The sequence below is a fragment of the Pogona vitticeps genome, chromosome 3, assembly GCF_051106095.1.
Source record: "Pogona vitticeps strain Pit_001003342236 chromosome 3, PviZW2.1, whole genome shotgun sequence".
Taxonomy (NCBI): Eukaryota; Metazoa; Chordata; class Lepidosauria; order Squamata; family Agamidae; genus Pogona; species Pogona vitticeps.
In genome coordinates, this window is record NC_135785.1 from 98,585,291 (window position 1) to 98,603,238 (window position 17,948).

Below are 17,948 nucleotides of genomic sequence, written 5' to 3' on the forward strand. Positions count from 1 at the left end.
ACAGGTTGTTTCTCAAAGATTAGAAATGGTTAGATTAAGCTGTCCTTGGTTCTACCACTTAATCCAGTGTTGCTCTTTTGTTCTATTGAAGAGAAGGAGATAATAGGCAAAGTGGTCAGCTCTCTTTGTGTCCTCTGAAAATTTTAACTATAGACCTGCCAGTTGCCCTGCTATATGCTACTTAAGGTTTTTGGATAGCAGTAGCCTAAAATGGAACCACTCAAGCTGTTGTGCTTGTTTGTACACTGTGCAGAATATCTAGTTCTGGCCTAAGGAAAATCGAATGTTGCAACCTACATTAATTATCCAAGTTACAACGTTGAACATAATCATTCAGTTGTGCAGTTCTGCAGGTCTCCCCACCCCCCATTTCATTTAGCATTTTCTGTTCTTTACTTTCATAGAGGAAAATGGGGAATTATGAAGGGCCATCTCCCACAACCAATGGATATTTTATTCAGCTACCGCATGGCTTCTAAGATTTCACAAGACCTTGCTCGCATAATTTCATTTGCAGCCATAAGGGCTGGATATATGTGGCATACCACATAGCCCTGCTTGTGAGTCTGTCTAACAATCATAAAGCAGAACCAGTAGCTCAAGGCTATACACTCGTATCTTCCTCGACTTATTAAACTTCATAACTCAGCAGAAGTAGCAGCTCTGTGTACAGTACAGAACATGTTCCAACCAACACAGATATTACACAGTACTAAAGCTTCTTATCTAATCTTCTTAAAGATTTCAGTACAGTATTCCCTTTTCTTGCCATCCAGGATTTCTATTGATGACTGTTCCTTTGATCATGTTGCTCACTCAACTGGAAGAGCAGCATACCTTTATTAGCAGTGTTTTGGGAACATACATACTAGTGATACTTTGTATCCCTTAAGAATAAAAGTAGTATAGTTAGGATTAATGTGTTGTTTTTTTAATTAGCAGCTTTGCCACTCATCTAGTATTTAAATGTTTTGTCCCTGGGGGGAAAACCTGTGAATTTCAAATGGAGTTTAAACATCCAGCATAAAGCAACCACCAATTCAGTCACTGTCCCCATTGCTCCTCATGTCTTTGCATGCCTCTCTCTAGACTGGGGATGGATGATTTTGGAGGATGCGAGAATAGGTTTTCTGCTCCTAAGACCCACTCATGGCCACATGAGCCTTGATCATGAGCATGGTTTATGAAAAAACATGTTCCTGGAAGTCGTCTTCAGCTTCTTTCATTTATGTGGGTCTGAGAGGTGTTCAAGGAGCCTTGCACTTCATTTTGTAGCAAAACCTCTGGCCTGTCATAGAATTCAAAAAGCAAAAAAAGGCATTTCCCCTCTGGTTTTTATTTCTTTTTTGTGGGGAGTGAGAGCATTCTCTTTTGGCCCAGTGCAAGTTTCTCAACCTAGGATGGATGTGGAAGTGAAGTCATTTTGAAACTAGATTCTCATTACAGTGGCGCCTTGCAAGACAAATGCCTTGCAGGACAAAAAACTTGCAGACAAATGGTTTTGGCAATGGTGTTGATGACTTGCAAGACAAACGTTCCTATGGCCATGCTTTGCAAGAGAAATGTTTTCCATTTTTTGTTCCTGCCTCATGTTTGCTGATGTTTAAATGTTTTTCTATGATGTTTAAAAAGTTAGTTTTTTGACTGAATTTTTAAAATCATCTGCACAATATGTATGGCTTTAAAGAGCACTTAATAAACCCTTTGTAAAACAAATTTGACTTTGTTCTGACTTTTTTTGCCCATAGGAATGCATTAGATTTCAATGCATTCCTATGGGAAAACACGTTTCACAAGATGAATTTTTCGCAAGACAGCATTTACGGCGGAATGAATTAAATTTGTCTTGCGAGGCACCACTGTATTTTGGTTCAGACAAGATTAAGTCACACAAGATAATGTATTATTTCCATGTAACTCAAATCTCAAAACCTTTGCATTTGAACTTCAGTCAGCCATGCTATTCTAGTACTGTACCTCTGTGCATAGGAGCATTAGCAAGCATTGTATATTTGGGATAGATCTTTTAGGATGAGGGTAGAGTCCATTGTGAGGGCATCATTTACAAGCAGAATACTTTTCATCTCTCATTATAATGATACACATCAGTTTCATATAGCTTACTTTGTAAGATTTTCAAAGATTTTCCTTTTGACATGATAAAGAGCTGAAAAGAGAAATAAGAATCATTTGCGTCAAAAGCTGCCATTGTTCATATGTACAGTTCTGTATCAGTGTGGCAAGTTGCTGGGTTCTTTCTTTCCACAAAGTTCTGTTCGTGTTGTAGAGGTCAACAAGTTTCAGTGATACATTGTACCATGGAGCATTTGTTTGTTTTGCAAAACATCTCTTGAATTCTAAAGATTTAATAGCAGATTATGTGTAGACAAGAGTACAGTTGTCCTAAGCACTGTTAAAAGATATTGGTATACAATTAGGACCCTGTGAATCTGCAGAAATGGTACACCTATTCCTGTCTGTAATACAGACATTAGCTTGAAATAAAACGTGTCTTGAAGAACAGTTATAAAACAGAACATATTTGGAAAAAATAGATGGCTGATCTGAGAAATTTTTTTTAAAAAATCCTGAAGACTTGCAGAATATTCATTGACCTATAATTGAGTGGCATCAACTTGTTCATGAGAATCCATTTTATGAAAGAGGCTGTAGTTGCTGTATCAGCTATTATCACCAAAGATGCTTGGTCACATGACCAAGTGTGTGTGCCCCACCATCTTGTCAGCTAGCTGCAATTAGCTGCAGCAAGTTATGCAAAACTTACATAAACACTATCAGGATTCTGGCCAATATTTTATAATCAATCAGAAAATTATATAATTATTACCACATCCATAACACATTACTGCACATAAATATTGGTTGTTTAGTTTTACATGCTGTCAAGGCACTTCTGTCAAATCTTGACCTTAATAGAATTTTCTGCTGGCTGAATAGCTCAGTGAGTTGGGTAACTGGCTGTGGAGCCAGAGTTCAGGAGTTTGATTCTTCATTGTGCTTCTCAGGAGAAGAGAGTCCCACAAATCCTGTATAAGAGGTAGGGCCTTCTTCCTGATGTCTCCAACTTTATGGAACCAGATTCCAGAGGAGCTGTATCTAGTCCTCCCTTGTGGACTTTTAGGAAGCAATTAGAGACATTGCTCTTCAGAGAGGCTTTCCACACTGATCCCAGCTGACCACCTTCCCCCTCTTTTTCATTTCCCCTCCTCCTTTCCCCTCTGTTCACTCTGGGATTAGTCGATGCCATCTGGTTGATTTTTTTTTAAAAAAGGTTATTGCTGTTGGTTTTAATGTTTCTATTTTTGTTTTTGTTTTCTATTTTACATGTTGTAACCCGCCCAGGATAGTGCTGTGATACTAATGGAAGCAGAATACAAATTGAATGAATGGATGAGTGAGTGAGTGAGTGAGTGAGTGAGTGAGTGAGTGAGTGAGTGAGTGAGTGAGTGAGTGAGTGAGTGAATAGATAGATAGATAGATAGATAGATAGATAGATAGATAGATAGATAGATAGATAGATAGATAGATAGATAGATAGATAGATAGATAGATAGATAGATAGATAGATAGAGTGTACATAGAAAAGCCTAGAAAGGACTGCCATAAGTCAGAATTGACTTGATAGTATGGAATTATTAATGGATTTTCAAGATATATGAGAGATTTAAGGAGTGGTTTACCATACACACACACACACACACACACACACACACACACACACACACACACACACACACACACACACACACACACACACACACACACACACACACACACACACACACACACACACACACACTGACTTTTCATGGCTATTTGAATAAACCACCTGGGCCCTATTCCAATACTATTCACTATACCATACCAGTTCTCTACGTTTAAGCAATATTCTCTTGCTGTTGTTACATTTCTTAAAGTTGCATCTGACTTATGATAATGCTAGGGCTGTTATTAACAACCCTGCACAGATTTTACTAACTAAAATATCCCACTACAGATCTATATAACTATACCTTACTATGTACTGTTCCTCACATTTACTCATTATTTTATCAAACTTAGATATTCTTTTCAACTCACAATACCATCCTGACTTTTGATGAGCCTCCCAAAGTTTTCTAGATATAAAATACTGAGAAGTGCTAGTTACGTATATCTCAGGCTTTTCACCAACATAAAGTGCAGTGATGGGGTAAAGATTCACTTACTGCCTTTTGGGCCGATGTTTAGGGTAAAAGACTCTGAACAGAAAAAGCAACACTCCTAGAATTGTAGTTATCTGTAAAGTACAGTCATGTGAAAACGAAAGTAAACCTTTGAATTCTATGGTTCTACATATCAGGCAACGTTCCCTCTAATTTTCATCCCTTTTGCGCAGGAGCCTCATTTGTCTGTGTGTGAGGGGTTGCATTTCATCCAAAACCAAGAAGTAAATAGGCATCGACACCGGCTGCTGCTGCACATCACTGATGGAGCTCTGCACACACACACACATCTTATAGCAGTGGTCCCCAACCTTGGGCCTCCAGATGTTCTTGGACTACAACTCCCAAAAGCCTTCACCAGCACCTCTGCTGGCCAGGATTTCTGGGAGTTGAAGTCCAAGAACATCTGGAGACCCAAGGTTGGGGACCACTGCCTTAGAGGAAACGTTGGTATCAGGACATAATAAAAAAATCACCTGGTCCTTAGCAAGTCTGAAAATTAGGTAAATACAAACTCAGATGAACAAAACACATGATATATGTATATGACACCACGTCACAATTTATTTAACAAAAATAAAGCCAAAATGGAGAAGCCGTTATGGAAAAACTAAGTATACCTTATGATTAAATAGCTTGTAGAATTTTGGCCTAGTCTTCTTTACAAGGTTGCTTCAGTTCATTGAGGTTTGCGGACATTTGTTTATGCATAGCTCTCTTAAGATTCCGCCATAGCATTTCAATCTGATTGAGGTCTGGATATTGACTGGGCCATTGTAATGCCTTGATTCTTTTCTTTTTCAGCCATTCTGTTGTAGATTTGCTGGTGTGCTTACATGACCCATTTTTGGCCAAGCTTTAGCTGCCAGACAGATAGCCTCACATTTGATTCTAGAGTACAGAGGAATTCATGGCTGATTCAATGGCTGCAGGGTGCAGAGGTTCTGGGGCTGCAAAACAAGCCCAAATCATCACCCTTCCACCACTGTGTTTGACAGTTGGTATGAGGTATTTGTGCTGATATGCTGTGCTTGGTTTTTGTGGTGCTGGCATTATGGCTAAACAACAACTCTTGTCTCGTCTGTCCAAAGGACATTGTTCCAGAAGTCTTGTGGTTTGTCCAGATGCATCTTTGCAAACTTAAGCCATGCTGCTATGTTTGGAAGAGGCTTTCTTCTGGCAACCCTTCCAAACCAAGTATACTTGTTCAGTCTTTTTCTCATTGTACTGTCATGAACATTTAACATGCTGACCTGTAGAGCCTGAGATGCAACTCTCGAGTTTAATTCCTATTGAAGTAGTAAGGCTGTACAGTACTTAGTTTTTCATACATGGCTTCTCCATTTTGGCTTTATTTTTGTAAAGTAAATCATGACACAGTGCAATATTTTCATCTGAGGTTGTATTTACCTAATTTTCAGATCTGTTAAGGACCAGGTTATTTTTATTATGTCCTGATACTTGAAAACATAGAATTCATTTTACTTTTTCACATGACTCTATATGTATGTATTTAGACAGTCTGTAGATGGTGTGCATTTCAAGCAGTATTGCTTTGTTGTGCATGTGTTTTCACACTTTAAAAATCTAAATCAAAGTGACATATGCATCTTATATTAAAATTAGTATCAGCCCATCTCAGTAGTCACTCGCTGTGGAACTAATGAGGGTCAAACTATGGTCCTTCTGAGGAATAGCTGCTCAACCTCTCTTCTTCCCAAGTGGTGCCTTTGCTATGACTGAGTACCTATGAACATTTGGGAAATGCATTCCATATCTTTTAAAATAAAGTACCCCATTTTCATCAATGTGTGATAAGGCTTAAAATACTGTGTATCTTATTGTTATACTGCAGTGGATAATAATCATCTTCATGTGTTAAGTCAATTTTTAACTTATGGTGACCCTTTTCAGGGTTTCTCAGGTAGACAATACTCAGAAATAGTTTAGCATTCCCTTCTTCTGGGGGTTCCCTAGGACTGTGCAGTTTACCCAAAGCCACACAGGCTGGCTCTACTTGTAGGAGACACAGTGAAGAATCAAACTCCCTACTGGCCAGATATCCAAACCACTGGGCGACCCAGCCAGCTGAGAGGAAGATTATAAGCCTATAAAACAGAGCTAGGGTCTTAAAATATACTGTCGTTGATGGTGTCATGATGAAGGTCATATTTGTGGAATTGCATGTTCCCTTTTGGGAAATCAAATGTTTGCTGTGAACCCCCTAGGCAGTGTGTAAAATGTGCTTTGCTGTACAACTGAAGGAGTTGTTTTCTTTAGGAAAGTTACTACCTCTTGGTTGTGGAGCCAAATTAGGCCTGATGTGGGAGATGTATCGGATACATCTGTATGTGGCTGGTGTCCTTTTTTATTATTATTATTTTGGCAAGAAAACTGGCCACTGGATGCTGGGCGTTGGAGTCCCTTCAGAGGAATGGCAGGGGAGTTCTTCAACCATTCCCTTTCAGTTTTTTTTAATTATTCTGTTAAAAATCCTCCCCATCTCAACTGCTTTCCTTCCTGTGGGGAAAAAGGAAGGAGACGGGAAACTATAGTATTTTATTCCCAGTGGATTTTATTTTAAGCAGAAGCTTGGGAAGGGCGAGCCGTGCCCGCGTCTGGGGCGCGCGGACTGTGTACACTGCCTTGGCAGCCGCGCATCCCCGCCTCCTTACGCACAGCCACCCATCCCCGTTTTCATGAATGAAAACCAATCGGTCGAGTATAAATAGATCCGACGTCACCACGAGAGGGGCTTGTGGTACCGCTGCTTCGGCGGCGCCCGGTTCCCTTGGCTTGACACTCCAGATTTCCCCCTAACTCCCGAGGGGAGGAGGGGAGGGAGGAGCGGGTCTGGCTGGAGAGAGAGAGAGAGAGAGAGAGCATCGGCAGCTGCAGGAACAGTGTGAAGGGCAGCTCCAGCGCCATGCTGCCTTTGTGCAAAGTTGGGCTGCTTGCTCGCCTCGCACGTCCTGCCTAAGGAGCGGCGGAGACGCGTTTCAGGGGGCGGCTGTTGCTGGGTGCGCCGCCGAGGCTGCGAGGCAGTGTCCGTCCCCCTCCCGGCCGGGTAAGGTCCTGTGCGGCGGCGCCGCTGCCGCGCGTGATCGCCCTTAACTTTTGTGCACCCTCTACCCCAGCCCCACCCCAGCCTAACTACCCCTTCGTTCCTCCTGGGTTTCTCCGTCCCTTCGCTTGCTTGCTTACTTCCTTGCTTGCGGATTTGCCCTGCCACACGTGGGAAGCAGCCTCTCCCAGAGCAGGAAGGTTTTTTTCCCCCCAACCTTCCGCCTGTTGGAACAGCAGCGGGTTGGTCCTGACCAACGCCCCCTTTTTTCCTCCGGTGAGGTGGGGGGAAGTCGTGAATCGCAGGTGCATCGCTCCCACTTCTCCCGTGCAAACCGCGATGTCAGGTTTGCACGGGAGAAACCGGATGTGTTCTTTATATCCTTCGTGCTCTACCTGAAAGCTGTTGACCGCGGCAATAGCATCCGCCTCCGCCCCCCACCCTTCTTTTCCTGGGTTCGTCGCGTGCGGTGCTCGGGCTCCCTGGCCTGCTTTCTTCTCTGCCATGACTGTGGGAGTCTGTTGTGAGTTGCTGTGACAACAACGAGGGGCTGCCTTGAGGGGGCTTGTAATGGACAAGTTGGTGGGGCAGTGCAGGAGCTTAACCAAACAGCGGATGATTGTTCTGGGATAGAAGACCTGGCCGAATGACTGGCCTCTAGCAAAACAAAACGAAACCCTCTTGGGCTGCAAACATTTTGATTTAGGTAGATATGTCACGTTCTAGGTGGCACAGACTTCAATAGGAGAGCTTTTCCATTACTGACTTGTGTTAAGAACACGTCACTTTGATGAAGGCTCTTGAATGAATGGGAACAAGCAGGTTGCAGCCTGGCTGAAAATGAAAGAACTATTTACTGTACTTCCGAGAGATGGAGGAAGTTGGGGAAGTGCCAGTCTCTTTCCCACAGGAATAAATGGCCCTTAAAGATCCTGACCTTTGGCTGTGTGCATTGTTTCCATTATATTTATCAAGTAATAAACTTTTTCATAGAAGCATCTGGTTGTTTCTCTCTCCCTCTCCCTCTCTCCCTCCCCTGCTTGACGGGCGTAATGGCATCCTACAGCTCAGTAGCCCTCTCGGAACAGAAGAGGCGAAGCAGGCAATTTGATCTAGTTCTTTTGACCGACTTGGCTGCTGCTGGCCATAAAGCAAGCCATTCAGTTGGAAAGCTGGCTCTGCACATCTGTTCTCACAGATCCGTGAAGTTCTGCATATGGTCACAGGGAGAGCTAGGAGGCAATGCCAGAATATTCTCAGTGATTGACAGTAGCTCACCCGCCGTTTGTTTTCTGTTCCTGGACGTTCTGTTGAATGGCAGCCAAACATGTAGCGCCTAGCAAACTGGCGGCATTGAATAAATGCTAAGCAGTACTAGGGCTATTTTGAAAGAGCAAGAAGAGATAGAATCATGTATTTGGTTCATTCACCCTGTCATATGCATGTATGGACTCTAGCCAATAGCTATTATGATGTTTTGGTTAATTAATCATTACTAAGCCAGTAGTTTGCAGGATGCAGATCTGCATACCCATCTTGCTTTCTTTGCCCCCCCTTGCAGGAATATATTTTGACAAAACTTTAAATTCCTTTTTAATTTCTATTTTGTTTTAACAAGTAAAATTTTTCAGAATATAATCCTGGTTTTGCAAGATCAAACCAAAGAAATATAATCCTTTAGGTCTAATTTTCTTTCCAGTGTTGATTTTGTTGTACAGCTACTTAAATAACCAACATATGCTTATTCAGTTTGTGCTGTTGATTGTCAATAATTGATTATCCTTATCACATGGAATATATTCTCAAATAGCTTTGTATTGATATAGGGTGGGCACTTAGATACATAGCTTTGGAATAGCTTTGAAATTATTTGTGCATGCCTTCTAAGACAAAGGAAGGTGTTACCTGTTCAGTATCCTGACACACAGAGAAATGACTTTAATCTACTTCCAGAATATTGTACATGTAGTAATTTTTTTGTGTGGTTCAGCCCATCTATAGCTTTTAAGTTTTTCAAGCATTGGACTGGCGCTTCTATTCATAGGCACTTACCATGGGAACACAGTGGCTGAAATCCAATAGTGAGTTGCAGCTCGAGTAGGTCCATTTAATCAGTAGTAATTTGGTGAATCAGCTTCTCCATAAGTTCTGTCGATTCAGTGGACCTTCTCTACTTGTGACTTACTAGTGGATTTCATCCACTATTTCATAGAATCATAGGTTTCAAAAGGCCCCAGCCATCATTTACCCTCATGCAGGTCTTAGCACAAAGGGAGAAAGTAGGGATCAAAGCCATCCTGCAGCATTTTGATCCCTTTTACCATGCATTTGCTAAGCCCGACTTAGATTTCTTTAATTTTGGGTTAGAAAAGGGGATGCATCTTATACATGGGGGCATCTTATACACGGAAAAATAAGAGTAAGTCAAAGCATACACATTTTCAGATTGAAGGCTGCACAGAAATATAGAACCACAGGTTGTCCTAATCTGGATTAATCTATGGCACTCCCAGGAGTTAGTTCACAGGTTGCTACATGTTGGTTGGAATCCATAAGTAAATTTTAACTAGAGTAGGCCCAGTGGAATTTCCATAGGTATAGACTCATCAAATCCAGATTTCAATCAATATTTTCTGTGTGGGAGAAAGTTATAAGTAGTAAGGTTCATACACTGAGACAGTGGTGACGAACTCCCACTGAGGGCAATGGGGACAAACTCTCTCTTAGTAGTGTGGTGTAAGGAGCCTAACTAGTGTGGTGTAAGGAGCCTAACTCCAGTAGTGGAGTACAGAGTAGATTATTTTATTTATTTGTTTTTATTTTATTTATATCCCGCCTATCTGGTCTGGTGAGGACCTCTAGGCGGCTAACAATCATAAAATACAACAATAAAAAATATGAACAATTCTGAATGACAGAAAATTACATTACATTACGTATTACGAATACAGGAAGTCCAGTCGGAGGCTTGTGCATCTATGCTCAGAGATGCTGGAGATTGAACTTGAGACCTTGTGTATACAAAAGTAATGTGTTCTGTGAGTGACTTCCAGTCCTTCCCCCTTGCTGTTGTGCAGGTTAACCTTAAAGAAGTGAAAAGGTCTTTGAGTTTCTTCCTTATAAATAATGTGTTAATTTGTATAGTGCACTTTCAGCACAAGAGGAACCAGGGTAGGGAGCAGTTTGTTTTCATTTTTTTATTTTTTTAAGAGGAACATACACTCTGGTGTTAACAAACAGGAGCTCACATCTTCATAGAGAAAAGAAAAAAGTCTAGAAAGTACAGTGGGGTCTTGACTTGAGAACTTAATCCGTATTGGAAGGCGGTTCTCAAGTCAAAAAGTTCTCAGGTCAAATCTGCATTTCCCATAGGAATGCATTGAGAACCATTTGATCCGTATCTGCTCTTTTCCGTCCATAGAAACTAATGGGAAGCTGCTATTCCGCCTTTGACCACTAGAGGGGGATATTTTGTTTCTTTTTTTCTTAGGTCAAGAAAGGTTCAGGGAAGGCAGGGAAAATACAGTCCAGGCAGGACAGTACCAGGCAGTCCGAAGACTGTCTCCCAATCCACTCTCTAAACACTGGGAGGAGTGAGGAAGCACACAGGCACCCTTTTCACTGGCCAACAGTTAACTGAAAGTTCAAATTTTGCACTTTCCCTGCCTCCCACGTGGTTTTTTTCAGTTCTTAACTCAAATCTAAGTATGTAAGTCAAGTCAATATTTTCCTATGAGAGTGGTTCTTAAGTCAAAATGTTCTTAACTCGAGCCGTTCTTAAGTCAAGACCCCACTGTATGACCCCAGTGTAGCATGGTGAGTTCCTCTTTGTGATGTGCTAGGACTCAAGAGACGTGGGTTTGAATCCCATCTTGGTCATAGAAACTCATTAGGTGAAGTGGGGCATTGGTAAAACCACTCCTTAAATACTTCACTTACCTTGAAAACCCTCTTTGGGTTGCTGTAAGTTGGTTTCAGCTTTAAGATACATAACATAACAAAAGCATGCAAGTGATAAACCAGTTAAAATGCCTCTTGTTTTATGTAAAAACTCTTAAAAGAAGTTTATAAAATTTACAGACGTGGAGAGGTTTTATTTTGTCATCATTGATATGGAATCTGTCCAGTAGGTGATTATGGCAGTCATCTAGTGGTTGCACTTCAGGGAAGGGGCAGGGAAAGATACTTTACAGGTTCAATTACTAATATACAATCCCCTCCACCTGATCTTGCCAATGACGGATGTGCAATGGGGGGTGCTTGATGGTGATGAGCACAGATGTGTATATTGTGCACAACAGTAGGAAGACATCAAAAGCATTTCTACGGATCTGATGAAGACTAGTTTGTAAAAGCCTTAGGAATGGGTCAACAATGTATGGCCATTCAGATGTTGTTGGGAGTATCCTTCCCATCAGCCTTAGCCAGTTTGGCCAAAGATGAAGAATGATGAGGGTTGCAATCTCCACAATACTTGGATGGCCACAAGTTGATCATCCTCACCTAAGATGAAGAGTGTTCTTTTATAAGTTCTTTATCATTCTTTTATTCTGTATGCCAGAATATTTGTACACACAAGGCTGTCATTGACCTCAGTGGCAGTATGGGCTGTTTAAGAATGTTTATATTGGACAGTTAGGTTGCTTCATATGGGAGAGGAATTCTTTACAACAGTGTCAGATATGTGCTTAGAGGAAGAGAGAGTGAGAGGCCAACCTGCAGGGAATTTAAAAAAAAAGATATTGGAATGGGATTCATAGTAATAGATAATCCAAAAAGACAATCTCTGTGGGACTTCCCCTTTCTAGTGTGCTTTGTATTTTACAGTGGAGATATTTCAAACATGGTTGTATTACTGTTACTACTAATATGTAAAGTACGGTTAAATGCATATGGTACTTCACAGAAAAGCATATGAAATTATTATTAGTGCTAATATCTGCTATCTCTAACATTCTTACAGTCTTCATTTAGTTAGTGAGAAATATAACTGGGAAGGGAGAGAGTTTACAGGTGATTAATGTGAGCAAATGTGTCGTATTGCATTGACATTGGTTTTGCCTAAGGGTAAAGACTAACGTATGGGGTAAAAAGCTTCACAAGAAAAGTATGTGGATGTGTTTGTTTAATCTGCTGGTGAAAACCTTTGGCCATAAAAATGGCTGGCTGATTCTGCGTTTTGCTGCTTCTGTGGCAAGGTAAACAGGAGAGTTCTTTGGGAGAGCTGGTAGGGCGCTCTGGGGAAAGCACATAGAATGGAGCTCAGCGATACCGTGATACTTGCCTTCAAAAGCCAGGATAAAACCACCAGCTCATGGGCGTCAGAGTCTTCGGGTAGGATGTAAGTAGCCACTAGCAATTACAACTAGACAACTCCCTTTGTGCCCACCTCTGGCGGTGCTTACTGGCCTCCTGAGCCAGCTGCAAGAGCCATTCTTTCATATTCTGCATAAGATACAGAGCCAGTTTCCGAGACTGAAGCCGGAGTGCAAGGGCCCCCTTTGCTTGTGCCAGACCAGTTCTTGGAGCAGTTATTTTCAAAGCACAGCTCCCCAGAATCCCTCAGCCTGCCTGGGCATTCAGAGGAAATTCTTTTGTTTACTACAGCACAGCAGACATTGCACACTTGGGCCTAATAGGAAATGGTCATGTAAGCATACAGCAAAGCAAAGGACAGATTGGAAGCTTGCCAGAGTTTGACCTGTACCTGTCAGGACAAAGCAGGACAGTGCAAGTGGAAGCAAAGGCTGGCTTAGGCCAGACATGGCCTGTAGGTTTTCTCCACATAAGCTTAATATAGACATCTAGAAGGACTGCACTTTGTTGGTTTTCAGTATAAACACTGAGCATCAGCTGCATAGTGAATAAATTAAAATTTGGCACTGACGAATTTGTAGTATGAGAGAAATTCTCCCTTCGTTATCATCTTATTTTCTGATACGATAAGAATTATTCTGTTTAATCAGGACCAGAGTTCATCTAATCAAATCTTTTTTATTTAAAGAAAAAATTGGTCAAGTGATGAGAGTTTATCGGGATGTTAGAGGGTAGGCATGTGTGTGTGTGGGGGGGGGGGGGAGAGAGAGGGAGAGGGAGAGAGGAAGAGGACTATAAATCCCACAATTCTCTATTCTAGGAGTTCTGCCTGAAAGAGCCATACCTAAATGTGGCTCACCTGGAGGAAAGACCTAGCTGGGAATGCTTTATTACCTAGCATAGTTCAATCTCCATCTTAGTTTCCTGAGAAGACAGAAAGCTCCCAACTAGCAGTGAAGCAGCTTTCTTTTTGCATCTATTTACTAAATGGTGTGATGTGAGACCATTTACACTACATTATTCTGTGTTTTGCTTGTGAACTCAGAATATGCACGTGTTTATCTCATTGAGTATTTATATCATCTGAGTTGTGTGCCTATGCTCTGTGTTAATTGCAAAGTACAGTGGTGCCTCGACTTACGAACTTACTTGGTTCCGGAACTCTGGTCGTAACTCGAAATGGTCTAAGTCGAAGCACCATTTCGCATAGGAATGCATTGAAATGCAATTAATCTGTTCTGGCCGAAGGAAAAAATCACCAAAAAAACCCACACAACACTACAAGACCCATCAGAAACGCAGTTAATCCGTTCCAGCCAAAGGGGGGGGGGGACAGAAAAGCAAACAAACACTATAAGACCTATCGGAAATACAAAAAAAATCAACAAAAATGAAACAGAGTGCAAGACCCATCGGAAATGCAAAAAAAGAAAGAAAACCAAAAAGCAAACAGAGAGTGCAAGACCCATCGGAAATGCAAAAAACGAAAACCAAAAAGCAAACAGAGAGTCCAAGACCCATCAAAAAAGGGGGGGGGGAACAAACAAACAAACAAACCCTGCAAGACCCATCAGAAATGGGGAAAAAAACCCAACAAACAAACAAACTCTGCAAGACCTATCACAGCATAGAAACATAATCCCACCACCCAGCCCAAAACCATGCTACAAAACCCACCCAGAACAGTTTTCAAAAAGTAGAAAGCAGCACCTTACCTTACCAGGCAGTCCTAAACCTCCTCTGATCGCACACTCTAACTGCTGGGGCAAAAGAGCTACAAAGAAGCAGTCTCTTCGCCACCAATGGTTAGCAATTTGAATTCAAAGCTCTGGTCTCAATTAGAAGCAAAATTTTGCAGCCAGAGCTGGTCATAACTCGAAATGGTTGTATGTCAGGATGTTTGTAAGTCAAGGCACCACTGTACTTCATCTTCAGGAAGAACAAAATCAAGAATGAAGAGAGGGTACAATCTGAAAACTCTATAGCGTATTTGTTTATTACCCTGCCTTTGTCACTGAAAGGACTCCAAGGCAGCTTACAACAGTGAAAGACAATATTTAAAGTTGAAAACAATCCATATACAATGGTGGTTAACACCATAAAAGACAATATTTAAAGCTAAGAATAAAGAGGCATCTTACATAATTAAAATGCAATATCAAATCTAAGGACAATAAGTATACAATTAAAAAAATGCCCCTCTGAGAAATGGAAAACACAAGTAGTACTAAAAAATCTAGATAAAGCAGTAATACATAACAGTTCATCTAAAAAAATCACATACAGGTAGCTGGTTATTAAGGAAAGGCTTGCCAGAAGAGAAAGTTCTTTGCCTGCTTGTGGAAGGACAGCAAAGATAGGGCCAGTGTACCTTCGCTACTGGAGAGGTCTGCACCAGTAGGGACGGCAAACCCTAACGGTGAAGAGTACCACCTTGAATTTTGGCTTCAAACTTGTACATAGCAATCTGGGTGTTACTGAGAGATCAAAAAGCAACTGTTTCATTGAAGAAAATCTTGTGTATTACTTTCTAATTCTTCATTTAGTAAATGGGTACATGTCTCATGATAGGCTTATATTTTTTTCTACAAAATTTTCCCATTACGGAGGAACCCAAAAAGCTTTATTTTTGTCTAAATTGCATTAGTTAGTGAACTAGATTACTGCACCATAGATTGATCCTGAGTTGAGGCACTGTAGTTTAGTTGTATAGCAAGTGTTCAGAAGATGGAAATCATCCTCATCTTAGAACGGCAGAGCTGGAAAGGACCCTTTGGATCATTGAATTCAGCCCCTGTCAAGGAGGCACAATGTGGGGAATGGAACCCCCAACCCCCTGGCCCCACAGCCAGACGCCTAAACCACTGAGCTACCCAGCAGTTCGGTCCCTAAAGAACTGTTGCAAGTCAAAATTGATGAGCTAATAGTTAGAGGCAATTTTCTGTATTCTGAGTAATCAAAGTTAAAATGAAACAATATTCTCAGAATGAGTACATAGGAGGAAATATACTTGTATAAAGAACAAGGAAGTGGAGACTTTTGCTTCCTGTCTTTGGAAGAGCTGTCCATAGTTCAGTTGGTACAAAAGAGTGAGGCACCAAAAACCGCCCCATGTTGGGATGATCAGGGTGGATGATCAAGGCTTCTTGCCTCAAAGCTTTAGAACAAGAGATTATAAATCCCTCATCATAACTGGGTCTGTGTTGCAAAGACTTCCAAATAGATTGCAGACTAGGAAGAATAGCTTAGTTAATCAAAGAGGAAAAATGAGTGAGTGATGGAAAACATTTACTGGCCATTATCATGCTGCTTTCCACCATATGCTATTTCGTTTCCCTTGCAGTTCCTACCATAGCTTATTACACATTGATTACGCTGTATTTCCTTCAAGAAAAGGCTCCAGAATTCATTCTCCCCAACTGATTCTTTGGCCCAAATCCTGTTGCTTAGTGTATTAAATCGCACTGGAGTAGGCCTGTTAAATTAATGGGGATTTTGTGAGTCAGCTGCTCTATATGTTCCACTGATTCAAACAAGACTACACTAACTATGACTTAGTATTTTCATGTGATTTACTATGCGAAGAAACAGGATTTTGGATTTTCAGTGCATTTTTAAAATCTCTTCTGTGTGACCCCTTTTCAGCGAAGAGGTGCTTTTTGGTCCAGCACACAGATAGACAGGGGTAAGGCCTTTGATCCAATAGCAGAACCCACTCTTGTTTTATTGAAATGTTGCTTCTATCAGGTAGCAACAGCTCAGCTTTCTGTCAGATAAAATTGTTTCAGCATAATTTTTTTTCTACATGTTTTTCATTTTTTTATAAAATTTCTTACTTTTTAAGTAGCATACTTCCAGGGAAGAGGGGGAAATAATAAATAGCACTATTCTTTTTGGCATAGAATGGTGAATTTGAGGAAAATGAAATTCAGCAATCTGGGAAAATAAGTAGTACTGTAGTCCTACTACATGGACAACCAGTAGTTATGGCTTCCAGTAATTTTATCTCCATGTAGTAATAAGCCCTTGACATTTTCTATTCTTATTATTTTTCTGTCCATCTTTTTAGATTCCTCCCTCCTCCTTGTTGCTTTCCATCTGCTACTTTTTAAAAACTAACCAGTAATACTTGCTTGGGAAGAGTAACCTAATAGTTTCAGATGGGGACACTGTATCTTCCTTCCTAGTAAATTTTTAACAGCTCAGTTGTTTGATCACATCTACACTCATTCTTCAGGAAAGGGGCCTTTGTCTATAGTTACTAATCTTAATTTCAGTGCTTTGGTTTCCTTTCTTGTGTATTTCTGTGTGTTTGGAGGAAGAGGAGAGTGAGTCTTAAAATTATGTGTTTGGACTTTTATCCAGGCTGGTAGTTTTTATATTTTTACAAGCATGTGGAAGGCAACAATTCAGAAATTGGGGCAAAAGTAACATCAGTGATAAGATGACATAGGTGATTTTAAAAAGAAAACTTCTGTTGAATCTTCAAGTGCTCAAAACACTGCATATACTATCTAGCTTGTGAAAGATTTTGAGAAGTGTGAGGTTCATAGGTCATTCTCCGGTCTCATTGAACCTTCTTTTCCTTGATGGCCCACCCACTTTGAAGTGTGGTTAAACAAAACCAGACGCTAACATGGCTTGGAAGCTGGTTTTGTTTCTCTTCCCCTCAATTTCCCTCCATTTGCCTAATGAATGAGGAAGAAGACATGGCTCCACATCTACCAAGATATTGGGCTCTTTCCTGGCTACCTGCTTTCCTTCCTTACCTCTCTCTTCTGAGGGGATGATGCTTCAAGGAAAATGGGGAGTCTTCAGTGAATCTTCTTGCGCCAGAGAACATGTGACTGCAAATTCTTGAAGATAGGGGTGCTATAGCTGTGGGGGAGAGGACTCTATATTTAAAATGTTCCCTGTACACCACCATACCTTACTACCAACCTTCTAGTGCAAATTGGTCTAATTAGAAATGTTAGAGTTTGACAGTATGCTTCATTTAGGTTACAATCCAATATTCCCTTCTGTGAGATAACCTCTATTGAACTCAGCTGGATTTATTACTGAGTAAACATCTATATAGGATTTACGTTATTGAAATTTCATTTTTGAGAACTTTGAGAGGTTTTTGTTTTAACCAGTATCATTTACCCGTGCACGCACGCATGTGCACACACACACAGACACAGACACGCACACACACACACTTCGGCTGCATTAAAGGGATATTTTGTGTTTTGCCTTGCCTGGTATAAAATGGACTTCCAGTAACTACAACGTTTTGCATCTGGTTAAGTGTAGCTTCTTTTTGTGGTGTCCATGTATGCACACAAAATTTCTGTGCG

General features: G+C 41.0%; 1 protein-coding gene across 3 annotated transcripts in view; it reads left to right on the forward strand.

Annotated features, from left to right (window-relative positions):
• RHOBTB1 (Rho related BTB domain containing 1) overlaps positions 1-17,948 on the forward strand; it is a 101,707-nt gene that overhangs the window by 18,021 nt on the left and 65,738 nt on the right. Inside the window, exon 1 of one of the 3 annotated variants that reach the window (XM_020814712.3) lies at positions 6,981-7,293. The exons of the other annotated variants lie outside the window; for them this stretch is intronic. The gene's annotated coding sequence lies outside the window, so the exon portion shown is untranslated. Of the gene's footprint in view, positions 1-6,980; positions 7,294-17,948 lie in introns of those variants that run through there. 3 annotated transcript variants of the gene reach the window in all.